The sequence below is a fragment of the Phyllobates terribilis genome, unplaced genomic scaffold, assembly GCF_046119375.1.
Source record: "Phyllobates terribilis strain yellow unplaced genomic scaffold, ASM4611937v1 Scaffold_3__8_contigs__length_932513732, whole genome shotgun sequence".
NCBI lineage: Eukaryota > Metazoa > Chordata > Amphibia > Anura > Dendrobatidae > Phyllobates > Phyllobates terribilis.
The window spans coordinates 402,497,546-402,510,597 of NW_027362763.1; the positions used below are offsets into that span (position 1 = coordinate 402,497,546).

Genomic DNA, 13,052 nt, shown 5'->3' on the forward strand with positions numbered 1-13,052 from the left:
TCTCACCTTCCTGTTCAGCGCACGGCGTCCTCCAGCGCTCCTTCCCTCGCTGCTGCCGGCGCGCGCTCCTTCCCGGGCACTGTGCTTAGGGCGCGCGCGCTCCTCCTCTCTTAAAGGGACCGCGCGCCGTCCTAAGGAGTCCCCGGCCAATAGCCGGAGGACTTCCCATATATAAGGCACCTCCTCCAAAATGGAGGTGCCCGAGCAAAGTTGCTGCAAAGCATACTCACCTCTGCTTCAGCCCTCAGGTCCCGTTGCCAGCCTGACTACCAGTCCTGTCTGCCTGCTTGTCTTCTCTTCAGCCCGACAGTCTGTCTCCTGCATCCGCCAGTCTGTCTATGGGCAAGTCCACCTGCGGACCAGGAAGCACCTGCCAGTTACCTGCCTGCTACCTGCCGTACCTGCTAGCCCACTCACCTGGGAGCGCTCACCTGCTACCCGCCTGCTAGCCTACCTGGAGGCTCCGCCGTCACTTGCCGTGACCACCTGCCTGCCAGCCAAGAGACTCTTACCCGCTCAGCCGTCACTTGCCGTGACCACCTGCCTGCCAGCCAAGAGACTCTTACATGCTCTGCCGTCACTTCCCGTGACCATCTGCCTGCTAGCCAAGAGACTCTTACCCGCTCAGCCGTCACTTGCCGTGACCGCCTGCCTGCCATCCAAGAGACTCTTACCCGCTCAGCCGTCACTTGCCGTGACCACCTGCCTGCCAGCCAAGAGACTCTTACTTGCTCTTCCGTCACTTCCCGTGACCACCCGCCACTCACCCAGAGACTGCTACCTACCTGTTGTGTCCACCCGCTACTCCGGTCAGTCCCAGCTACCTGACCCGTGGGAGCCACCTGCTCTATTACAAGGTCGTCCCCAGAATAACACCTGCCCCTCGGGGTCCCTCCTTGTTCCAAGGCACAGAGGTTCCACCACCCGGCCCCGTTACAGTTTACTCGGGCCATGGAACCCGGTGGCACCCAAGCCCCCTTGCTCTCTGACCGGTTCCACGAAGTCTCCCGTCAGAGATCCCAACAGGAATCCATCCTGAACCACCTGCGTAATGTCAACTCCCGCCTGGACACACTGACTGCTCCACCTGGACCTGCCTCCAGTCGTACGACTTACGCCCCAGCAGCTCTGCTACCCATCAATGCCATGGTACCCGGTCCGGGTCCCCGGCTCTCTGCACCGCCTCGTTTTGGTGGAGATCTCGCCTTGACTCGAGGCTTCATTAACCAGTGCACCCTGCACTTTGAACTCTTGTCACATCACTTTACCACCGACCGGGCCAAAGTGGCCTTCATCATGTCCCATCTCACTGGGGAAGCACTGGCTTGGCTAAATCCCCTGTCGGAGAGGGGATCCCCTGGTATCCAACTTGTCAGCTTTCCTCACTGCTTTCCGGAAAGTCTTCGATTAACCGGGACGAAAGACCTCATCAGCCTCCTCTCTGCTACGTCTCCGCCAAGGGAGTCTCACCGTAGGCCAATATGCCATACGGTTCCCTACCCTCGCTTCTGAGCTTGCCTGGGATAACGAGGCCCTGCTGTCCATCTTCTGGGAGGGTCTTTCCGGTCGGATTAAAGATGAACTTGCCGGTCGGGACATCCCTACCACCCTGGACGACCTGGTGTCACTTGCTACCCGGATTGACATCCGGTTCCAGGAACGTACCAAGGAAACCACCCGTGAGAGAAGGTTTCACCGCCTGGCTCCTAACTTCCAGAGACCTGTCTCTTCTTCAGTCACTCCCCGGGCGCACTCACCCGAGCCCATGCAGGTTGACCAGACCAAGTTGGTTAAATCCCGCCAGGAGTCACGCCAGGTCGAGGGGAGCTGTTTCTATTGTGGCAGCAAGGAGCACCTGATCCGTTCCTGCCCGGAGAGGCCGGGAAACGCCAGTGTCTAGGTTCGCTCGGAGAGGTCGTCCTAGACAAAAGTAAGTCTTCTCCCTCCCTGACTTTGTCTGTCTCTTTCTCCTGGGGAGAGGATCGGCACTTTGAGATCGCCCACCTGGACTCTGGAGCTGCTGGGAGCCTCATCTCCCAGTCCTTGGTAGAGAGATACCGTATTCCCACCAAGCCTCTCACTGAACCTTTGTCAGTTGCCTCCGTGGATGGTAGACTCCTTCCAGTGCCCCTCCTGCTCGTCACTGAACCCTTAACTCTGCAGGTGGGAATGCTGCACTCAGAGAAGATCTCCTTCCATGTGCTATCCGGACTCTCTCACTCCCTGTTGCTAGGTCTACCTTGGCTCCAGACACATGAACCCGTATTGAACTGGCGATCATAGAATCATAGAATCATAGAATGGTAGAGTTGGAAGGGACCTCCTGGGTCATCTGATCCAACCCCCTGCTCAAAGCAGGATTCACTAAATCATCTCAGACAGATGTCTGTCCAGCCTCTGTTTGAAGACGTCCATTGAAGGGGAACTCACCACCTCTCGTGGCAGCCTGTTCCACTCATTAATCACCCTAACTGTCAAAAAGTTTTTTCTAATATCTAATCTGTGTCTCCTCCCATTTAGTTTCATCCTATTGCTTCTAGTCTTTCCTTGTGCAAATGAGAATAAAGATGATCCTTCTACAATGTGACAGCCCTTGACATATTTGTAGACAGCTATTAAGTCTCCTCTCAGTCTTCTTTTTTACAAGCTAAACATTTCCAAATCCTGCAACCGTTCCTCATAGGACATGGATTGCAGACCAGTCACCATTCTGGTCGCTCTTCTCTGAACTTGCTCCAGTTTGTCTATGTCTTTTTTAAAATGTGGTGCCCAAAACTGTACACAGTATTCCAGATGAGGTCTGACCAAAGAGGAGTAAAGACCGATAATGACTTCACATGATCTAGACTGTATGCTTCTGTTAATACATCCCAGAATTGTATTTGCCTTTTTTGCTGCTGCATCACACTGTTGACTCATGTTCAGTCTATGATCTATTAGTATACCTAAGTCTTTTTCACATGTACTGTTGCTTAGCTCTATTCCTCCCATTCTGTATATGCTTTTTTCATTTTTATTGCCCAGATGTAGTACTTTGCATTTTCCCTGTTAAAAACCATTCTGTTGGTTGCTGCCCACTGCTCCAGTTTATTTAGGTCTTTTTGAATCCTCTCTCTCTCTACTCTAGTATTAGCTATCCCTCCTAGCTTTGTGTCATCAGCAAATTTAATCAGTTTACCCTCAATTCCTTCATCTAAATCATTGATAAAGATGTTGAACAATACAGGTCCCAGGACAGAGCCCTGTGGTACCCCACTTGAGACATTCATCCAGCTGGATGTGAAGCCATTTACAACCACCCTTTGAGTCCGATCACTAAGCCAGTTATGAATCCACCTAACAGTTGCCTGGTCCATTGCATACTTGGTCATTTTTTCAATAAGGATGGTGTGAGATACTCTGTCAAATGCTTTGCTGAAGTCAAGATATACTATATCTACAGCATTTCCCTGATCCGCCCAGTCAGTGATTCTGTCATAGAAGGAAATTAAGTTAGTCTGACATGACTTGTTAGTTACAAACCCATGCTGACTCTGTTTAATCACTTCATTTTTATCCATGTACTTACATACATGTTGTTTAAGTATGTTGTGAAGTACTCCGGTGGGGTCCAGACTGCCATAAGACCTGCCTGGTTCCGGTCCACCCAGCTCGCCCTCCGCCTACTCCAGCTAATCTACCCAGTCTCCCGGCTCCATACTGGCCCTATGCGGACGTCTTCGGTAGAAAGGAAGCAGAGACGTTGCCACCCCATAGGCCATATGACTGCCCGATCGACCTGGTACCTGGCGCCACTACTCCCCGTGGGCGTATCTACCCGTTGTCTGCGGCCGAAACCCGGGCCATGTCTGAATACATTGAAGTAAATCTGGCTAGGGGATTTATCCGAAAATCTACCTACCCGGCTGGAGCCGGATTCTTCTTTGTCAAAAAGAAAGACGGCTCGCTACGTCCTTGTATTGACTACAGAGGACTCAATCTAATCACTGTAAAAAACAAATACCCCCTGCCGCTCATCTCCGAGTTGTTTGACCGTCTCAAGGGCGCCAGGATCTTCTCCAAGCTGGATCTACGAGGAGCATATAACCTGGTCTGTATCCGTCAAGGAGACGAGTGGAAGACAGCATTCAATACCCGGGACAGTCACTGAGTACCTTGTGATGCCCTTCGGTCTCTGTAATGCCCCCACTGTCTTTCAAGAGCTGGTCAACGACTAGAGATGAGCGTTGTTCTACTCGAACTGTTCGCCAATCTCAAATTCGAGCTGTTTTGGGCGGTGTACCTCTGAAAAAATATTTGGGCTTCTAGCTGTGTGTGGGACTTGTTGTATTAGTCCATCTATACTGACCTCCATCAGGTTGCAAACTGAATATATTTTTTTCCTGCATCTACCTCTGAAAAAATATTGGGCTTCTAGCTGTGTGTGGGTCTTGTTCTATTAATCCATCTATACTGACCTCCATCAGGTTGCAAACTGAATATAATTTTTTTCTGCATCTAGCTCTGAAAAAATATTTGGCCTTCTAGCAGTGTGTCGGACTTTCTCTATTAGTCCATCTATACTGACCTCCATCAGGTTGCAAATTAAAACTAATTTTTATCTGCATCTACAGTACCTCTGAAAAAATATTTGGGCTTCTAGCTGTGTGTGGGACTTGTTGTATTAGTCCATCTATACTGACCTCCATCAGGTTGCAAACTGAATATATTTTTTTCTGCATCTACCTCTGAAAAAATATTGGGCTTCTAGCTGTGTGTGGGACTTGTTGTATTAGTCCATCTATACTGACCTCCATCAGGTTGCAAACTGAATATATTTTTTTCTGCATCTACCTCTGAAAAAATATTGGGCTTCTAGCTGTGTGTGGGTCTTGTTCTATTAATCCATCTATACTGACCTCCATCAGGTTGCAAACTGAATATAATTTTTTTCTGCATCTAGCTCTGAAAAAATATTTGGCCTTCTAGTAGTGTGTCGGACTTTCTCTATTAGTCCATCTATACTGACCTCCATCAGGTTGCAAACTGAATATATTTTTTCCTGCATCTACCTCTGAAAAAATATTTGGCCTTCTAGTAGTGTGTCGGACTTTCTCTATTAGTCCATCTATACTGACCTCCATCAGGTTGCAAATTAAAACTAATTTTTATCTGCATCTATAGTACCTCTGAAAAAATATTTGGGCTTCTAGCTGTGTGTGGGACTTGTTGTATTAGTCCATCTATACTGACCTCCATCAGGTTGCAAACTGAATATATTTTTTTCCTGCATCTACCTCTGAAAAAATATTGGGCTTCTAGCTGTGTGTGGGTCTTGTTCTATTAATCCATCTATACTGACCTCCATCAGGTTGCAAATTCAAAATAATTTTTTTCTGCATCTAACCCAGCCAATAGTTTTGGCCTAATACCACAGTTTGGCCACTCAGCTCTGCTCGGTTACCATCCATTGTTTTTTTGTGCAAACAACTCCAGAGTTGTGAATTAGTTAACCACCAAAATGAGTGGAAAAAGGCCTGCTGCTGGTGGAAAGGGGAATAGGCGTGTTGGGAAGGGGAAAAAAGGTTGTGTCCGTGGGGTAGGTGTTAAAGCAACAGTAACATCTGCAGAAGAAAGACCATCTTCCAGCCAAACTAAAATGTCTACTTCTTTTAGCGGACAATGTGATAAGATCCCTTTCTTACGGCCACGCCAATCGCTACAAATTCCAGATGAGGCACAAAAACAGCAGGTGCTTCAACGGATATCAAGTGCTCCTTTAAGTGGGCTCTCCTCCACATCAACTTCAACATCACAAATACTCCAGTCCTCAAAGGTGTCACCCAAATCGCACTTGCTTCCTCACAGCTCCCAAATCTCCAGCTGCCCGTCTGAGTATGAGGTAGAACAGATGGTTGAGTCTGCAGAGCTGTTTACTCATACTATAGCCTGGGAATCAGAGGTCGACTCCAGCGCTTCTGTGAATCCAGACGAGGAAATAATCTGCACTGATGCCCAGAATCTTTATGAGTCGGATCCAGGACCAGACGCAGAAGGTTCTGACCATAATGTAGACCCTCATTCCCAAACTGTAACTCCTGTTGGTGGAGACAATGAGGAAGACGATGATAAGACTCAAATACCTGATTGGAGCGACAACTTTAGTTTTTTGTCAGGGCAGGAACAGGTTGGCTCTGAGGACGACGGGTGTGATAACGCACAGGGTGATGATGATGAGGTCGGAGATCCCACTTACTGTCAACCCACAGTCAGCCAAGAGATGAGGTCAGCAGAGGAGGTGGAGGAAGATGCTAGTGATGACGAGGTCAGGTTGCGCCTTCCTGGACAGAGACGTAGTACTGGAAGCACGTCAACAACTGCATCCTCAAACACAACTCTGCCTCTCACCACAAGTCGTGGTGGCTCTTCAGGTCGCATGGGTGCTAAGCCTTGCATAGCCTGGGCATTTTTTCAGATCGATAAAGATGACCCAACTCGTGTTATCTGTAACATTTGTCAGCAAAAGCTAAGTAGAGGCCAAAAAATACATAGTTTGAGTACTTCATGCATGAACCGGCACATGGACATGAAGCATAAGTTGCAGTGGGAAGCTCTGTGTGCTACAATGCGACCTAGCCGGCCGGGCCAACCACCGTCTGCCATATCTTGTGCATCCGCGGCCTCTTCATCCTCTGTGACTGGGGGGACAGCAGTCACACCTGTTTTGGGGCGCAGACCTGCCACCTCTTTACCCGCAACAGCCAGCGTGATTGGCAGGTCATCATTTTCTTTGGAGGTGGTAACACCAGCTGGTGTTGAGCGCTGTCCGACATCGATAGCACCACCTTTGGATCAAGGCAACCTAACCTGTCCGCCTGCATCTTCCTCACAGACCGGCAGTTTGCCGGGGACACCCTTATCAACCCCGTCTAAGCACAATAGCCAGCCCTCGGTCCCTCAGATGTGGACAAGTAAAAGACCATTTCCTCCTAGCCATGAGAAAGCTAAGAGGTTGAATTTCACCATCTGCAAGCTCTTGGCTACAGAAATGCTGCCTTTCCGCCTGGTGGACACAGAGGATTTTCGAGACCTTATGTCCGTCGCAGTGCCCCAGTACCAGATGCCCAGTCGGCACTACTTCTCAAAGAAAGGTGTGCCTGCGCTCCACCAGCATGTCGCACATAACATCACCGCTTCTTTGAGAAACTCTGTGTGTGACAGGGTGCATTTCACCACAGACACTTGGACGAGTAGGCATGGACAGGGGCGTTACATGTCGCTGACTGGGCACTGGGTAACTATGGTGACAGCAGGACAAGGGGCTGCTGTCCAAGTCTTGCCTTCCCCACGAGTTGTGCGTCAATCCTCTTTATGTCAAAGTTCCTCCACTGCTTCTGCCTCCTCAACCTCCTCTCGGTCTTCCACCTGCACCCAAAGCCTGTCTGGTCATGCCACAAGCTTTCTAACTGCGCAGAAGGGATCCTGCACACCTTCTTACTATGCTGGCAGTAGGGCTCAACGTCATCAGGCGGTTTTTACATTGAAATGTCTGGGAAATGTGAGTCACACAGCTGAGGAGTTGTGGTCAGCTCTGGAGAACCAATTTCATGAATGGTTGTCTCCACTGGACCTGAAACCAGGGAAGGCTGTGTGCGACAATGCTGCAAACCTGGGTGCGGCCCTTCGCCGGGGCAATGTCACACACGTGCCTTGTATGGCTCACGTGTTGAACCTGGTTGTCCAGCAATTTTTAGCCCACTATCCCAGACTAGATGGCCTTCTGCAGAGGGCACGGTCGCTGTGTGCTCACTTCCGCCGTTCGCATCCCGCAGCTCAGCGACTTACATCTCTACAGAAGTCGTTGGGCCTGCCACTTCACCGGCTAAAATGCGATGTGCCTACCCGGTGGAATTCAACTCTGCACATGTTGCAGCGACTGTGGCAGCACCGACAAGCCCTGGTGCAATACGTTCTGACGTATAGCCTGGGCCAACGAGATTCAGAGGTGGGGCAAATCACGCTGGAGGAGTGGTCTCAGATCAGGGACCTATGCACCCTTCTGCACAGTTTTGAAATGGCGACGAAGATGTTTAGTGCTGACGATGCCATTATCAGCATGACTATTCCGGTGATTTACATGCTGGAGCACATGTTAAACAGAATTCGGAGTCAGGTGGTGGCACAAGAGGAGGTGGAGGAAGTAGAGGAGGAGGAGTTGTATGCGGAAGGGCTAACATCTGCAAGGTCCCGACGGTCGGCAGCACCAAGGCGGCAGGCATGTGAGGGTGGGGGAGATGGTTTTACCAGGGCGCATGGTAGCAGCCAAACTAGTGAGGAAGGTGCAGGAGCCCAGGAAGAAGTGGAGGACGAACTGATGGAAGACTCATCAGATGAGGGAGACCTTGATCACATTTCTGTTGTGCGAGGTTGGGGGGAGAGGACAGAGGAAGGAAGCATGATTGTTACCTCGCCACCAACACAACAGGGACTTGGTGCTCCTGGATGCGCAACACACATGAGTGCCTTCTTGCTGCACTACCTGCAACATGACCCTCGAATTGTGAGAATTAGAAATAATCCTGACTACTGGGTTGCCACACTGTTAGATCCCCGGTACAAAAGTAAATTTGCAGAAATTATTCCTGCCATAGAAAGGGATGCACGCATGCAGGAGTATCAGAAGAGACTGTTGCAGAATCTTACATGTGCTTTTCCACAAAATACCAGTGGTGCACGTAGTGAATCTCACAGTTCCAACTTGCCAACCGTGGGACCGTCAAGTGTTCAGCACTCAAACCGTAACAGAACCACAGTATCTGCTGGTAACATCAATTTTGCGGAATCATTTCACCACTTTTTTAGCCCATCCTTTGCAAGGCCACAGGAGACAAGAAGTCTGACACATAGTCAACGCCTAGAGACGATGGTACAGGAGTATCTCCAAGTAAACATTGAAGCCACGACTGTGTCACTGGACCCTTGCTCTTTTTGGGCTTCCAATCTGGATAAATGGCCGGAGCTAGCCACTTACGCCTTGGAGATCTTGTCATGGCCCGCAGCCAGCGTTCTGTCTGAACGTGTGTTCAGCGCTGCTGGTGGTGTGCTGACAGATAAGCGCACGCGGCTCTCCACTGATAATGTAGACAGACTCACGTTCATAAAGATGAACAAATCATGGATCCGAAACGACTTTTCTACCCCTGTGTCATCCTGGGGAGAGTAAAAGCTTGATGATTGGTTAAAATCACCCTACCAACCGTTTTAAGCTTTCAAATTACTAATCATGTTTATCTGTATCTTGACTGGAAAATAATTTGGGCTTTGTAGCAGTGTGCAGCACTGATCCTATTAGGCCATCTATACTAAAGCTTCACCAGATTTAAAATTTAAAATAATTTTTAGCTGCATCTAGCCCGGAAAATAATTTTGGGGCTCCGAGATGCGCAAGACACATAAGTGCCTTCTTGCTGCACTACCTGCAGCATGACCCTCATATTGTCAGAATTCGAAGTAATCATGACTACTGGGTTGCCACACTCTTAGATCCCCCAAACTTTTCGATCAACCTTTTCATTTTAATAAAGACCAAAAAAATGGTCATTTTTGAAATTATAAGCATTAGCAGGTTGTTAGAAACTGAAATCAAACAGTTTTCAACTCAAAACTTTATTCTAGGTGATGTTACATTTTCACATAGGACCCCTTGTTCGAAAGGAGCTTCTGAACTCTCTCGTCCATTGAATTTGTCAGGTTTTGGATGGTTTCTGCTTCAATTGTTTTGCATGAGGACAGAATACCCTCCCAGAGCTGTTGCTTAGATGTGAACTGCCTCCCGCCATCATAGACACTCCTTTTAATGATGCTCCAAAGGTTCTGAATGGGGTAGAGGTCAGGGGAGCATGGGGGTCACACCATAAGTTTGTCCCCTTTTATGCCCATATCAGCCAGAGATGCAGATGTTTTATGTGCAGCATGAGATGGTGCATTATCATGCAGAAAAATGATCTTGCTGTGAAATACACGGTTCTTCTTCTTGAACCATGGCAGGAAGTGCTGTTTGAGAAAATCCACATACATTATGGAGTTCATCTTTAGCGCCTTCAGGGATCCTAAAGGGGCCGACAATCTCTCTCCCCATGATTCCAGCCCAAAACATTACTCCACCTCCTCCTTGTTGGCGCTGTAGCCGTGTTTGCGTGGGGTGTCCATCAACCAGCCATCCTCCACTCCATCCATCTGGACCATCGAGCGCTGCACGGCACTCATCCGTGAACAAAACAGTTTTGAAATCAGTCTTCATGTAATGTTTGGCCCACTGGAGCCGTTTCTGCTTGTGTGAAGTGAATAGAGGAGGTCGACAGGATGGCGCATGCACAGCTGCAAACCTCTGAAGGACCCTGCATCTTGTTGTTCGGGGGACGTTGGAGGCACAAGCAGCTTTAAAAACTTGTCTGCTGCTATGACAAGGCTTTTTTGCCGCTGCTCTTTCAACCTGACGTAATTGCCTGTAGGAAAGAGTCCTCAATTTGCCCTTATCAGCACGCACACGTGTGTACTGTGAATCAGCTACATACTTCTTGATTGCCAAGACACTTCATCCTGATCATCGCACAATGTTGATTGTAGTCATGCCTTGACCTAAACACTCCACAATTTGTTGCTTCTCAGCAGCCGACACATCCTTTTTCTTTCCCATTTTGGCAGAAAATGTAGGCTGCTTAATAATGTGAGAGAGCCTTCTTAAGTAGTCTTGCCTTTCATTGGACACACCTGCCAAACTAATTAGCACTGGTGTCTGCAATTGCTTACAGTGATAGAAAGAGCCCTGACACACATCACCATCAATGAGTTTAACTGACAAACAAACAAATTCTTCCCTTATCACTCCTAAACACTTTTTGCATAATAATTTGGAACGCAGTGTACATGTGCTTTTCCACAAAACACCAGTGGTTCACGTAGTGAATCTTACAGTTCTAACTTGCCAACCGTGGTCTGTATGGAGTTGTTCAATAAAGGGCCCAAAATTAAGATAACATAGATGGGAGAGGTCTCTATGAATAGGAATTCCTAAGTATTTGATACCCTGTGAGGGCCAGGCAAAGGGAAAGTTGGACTGGATGGAATCCTATATGGATTTGGGGAGGGAGACATCGAGGGCCTCAGACTTCGCTGCATTGATTTTAAAATTTTACCATGTAACAAAGTGATCTATTTCAGCCATAACAGCATGGATGGATATATGTGATTGAGTGATATATACTAGGACATCATCAGCAAATAGAGAGCACTTGTACTCGGTGCCTCCCACCTCAATCCACCTAATATTGGGGTTATGGCGAATTGATGAGAGCAGGTGCTCCGTCACTAGGATGTATAAGAGAGGGGACAGAGGACATCACTGCCTTGTCCCATTGGTGATTGTGAAAGGTGATGAAAATGTTCTGACGCACCCCCTGGGCCTTGGGACACCCGGAGCCGGACCCTTTTTGGTGGATGCTGGTGGTTGTAGTCTTCGTGGCGGCGACCCGGTTCCGTGGCTCAGGGCGGTCAAACCAGTGGCGGAACTATTTATGTGGTTTTGATGTTTAAATGTCCGACTACGCCACCCGTGGATTGCGGTCAGAGTGAACCGCCGCTACAGGGCAGACCGCTGAGGCTGGTGTTGTGGGTGCAGCAGAGTGTAGCATAACTCCCCACGGGAGGAGTATAGCCTCAGGGCAGTGTATGCGGAGGATGGGGGTGATGGTGCAGGGCAGCAGCAGTAACGACACGGAGTCAGTGATGCAGTTCAGGGCCTTTACTCACAGTTCTTATTATCCAGACCACGTCTGCAGGTAACGGCTGCCCACGTCGTACTGTGCTCACCAGGTGAGGGGCTCAGACAACTCCCAGATAACTTTGGAGCACTTCACAGGACCCCCTTTGTGTGTCCTTTGTCTGGCCTTTCTTGCCAACACTTCTGTCCGGCTGCCTCGGGCCTCCTCTTGGTAAACTTGGCGCCAGTTTCCCTGACCCTATGTGGTGCCTTCCTAGCGGGTGTAGCGAGGGGCCGCGCCACATAAAATGTCAGAGCCTCCGGTTTCTAGCTGAGGGTCGTTTCCTGCCTCCACTAGTTCGGGGACCGGTCTCCCCCTTTGGCCTGATGCCTCCACGCAGGTGGATTCGGGCGTGCGGTGGCGACTCGCCCGTCCGCACCCCTGGGATCCCTTCATTCCTCGTTCCTGGAGCCTTCTCTGCTCCTCTTCCTTCCTTCTCCCTCTTCCAGGCCTTGGCCTCTGTTACTAGGCCCGCCTCCGGAGCAGAGCTCATGCAGAGCCCCTGCTCCCTGCCACTTCTGCTCAGACTTCTCTGCACTGAACTAAGATGGTGCCCACCTTTTATACTCCCTTCTCAATGCACCCAGGAACTGCTTCCTCCCTGCTCCTGCACTACAGGGTTTCCCTTCCTCAGTGTTCCCTCCCCCCACACCAGCCAGGGACAGGGACTGTCGTGCCCATCTCAGGGGCATATTGGTCGCCCTGCCCCACGGCAATGTGGTGTAATGCATGCAGGTGTCGGGTCCTGATCCACACTCCATCCTTACCTGAGAGTGAGATATCACACCTCTGGGTGAGGTGCAATACGTCTGTAGCAACCGAGCCCTCAGGGTGCTACAGTTCCATTTATCTTCAGCCTAGGTGACGTATTGCGATACAGGGCCGTGATTTTGGCTATAAAAGGGTCCCCTAGACCCCTACCCCAAGCTTTTTAAGAGAATCATATATGGCGTGCCAGGAGACTCTATGGAATGCTTTCTCAGCATCCAACGAGAGTATCTAATTACAAATTTTTAACTGCATCTAGCCCAGGAAATACTTTGTGCCTAGTAGCAGTGTCTGCTAGTCAGCGGATTATCCCGGCTGTTAAGCAAGCTGCACCACCTGTAGTTTAGACACTTAATTTTTTCAAAGGAAATGCTTCGGGACCATGGGATACTTAGTGAAGAGCATCAGGAGGCACCCCAAGGCATAGGGGCTGGGACTGGCAGTAGGATGCCTTGCGGTGGACAGCCGAGCTCGATCCTTATAAAA

At 49.4% G+C, this 13,052-nt stretch overlaps 1 protein-coding gene across 1 annotated transcript in view; it reads left to right on the plus strand.

The window, feature by feature from the left end:
• Positions 1 to 13,052, plus strand: part of LOC141259484 (CD109 antigen-like) — a 329,051-nt gene that overhangs the window by 167,557 nt on the left and 148,442 nt on the right. The window lies entirely within an intron of this gene.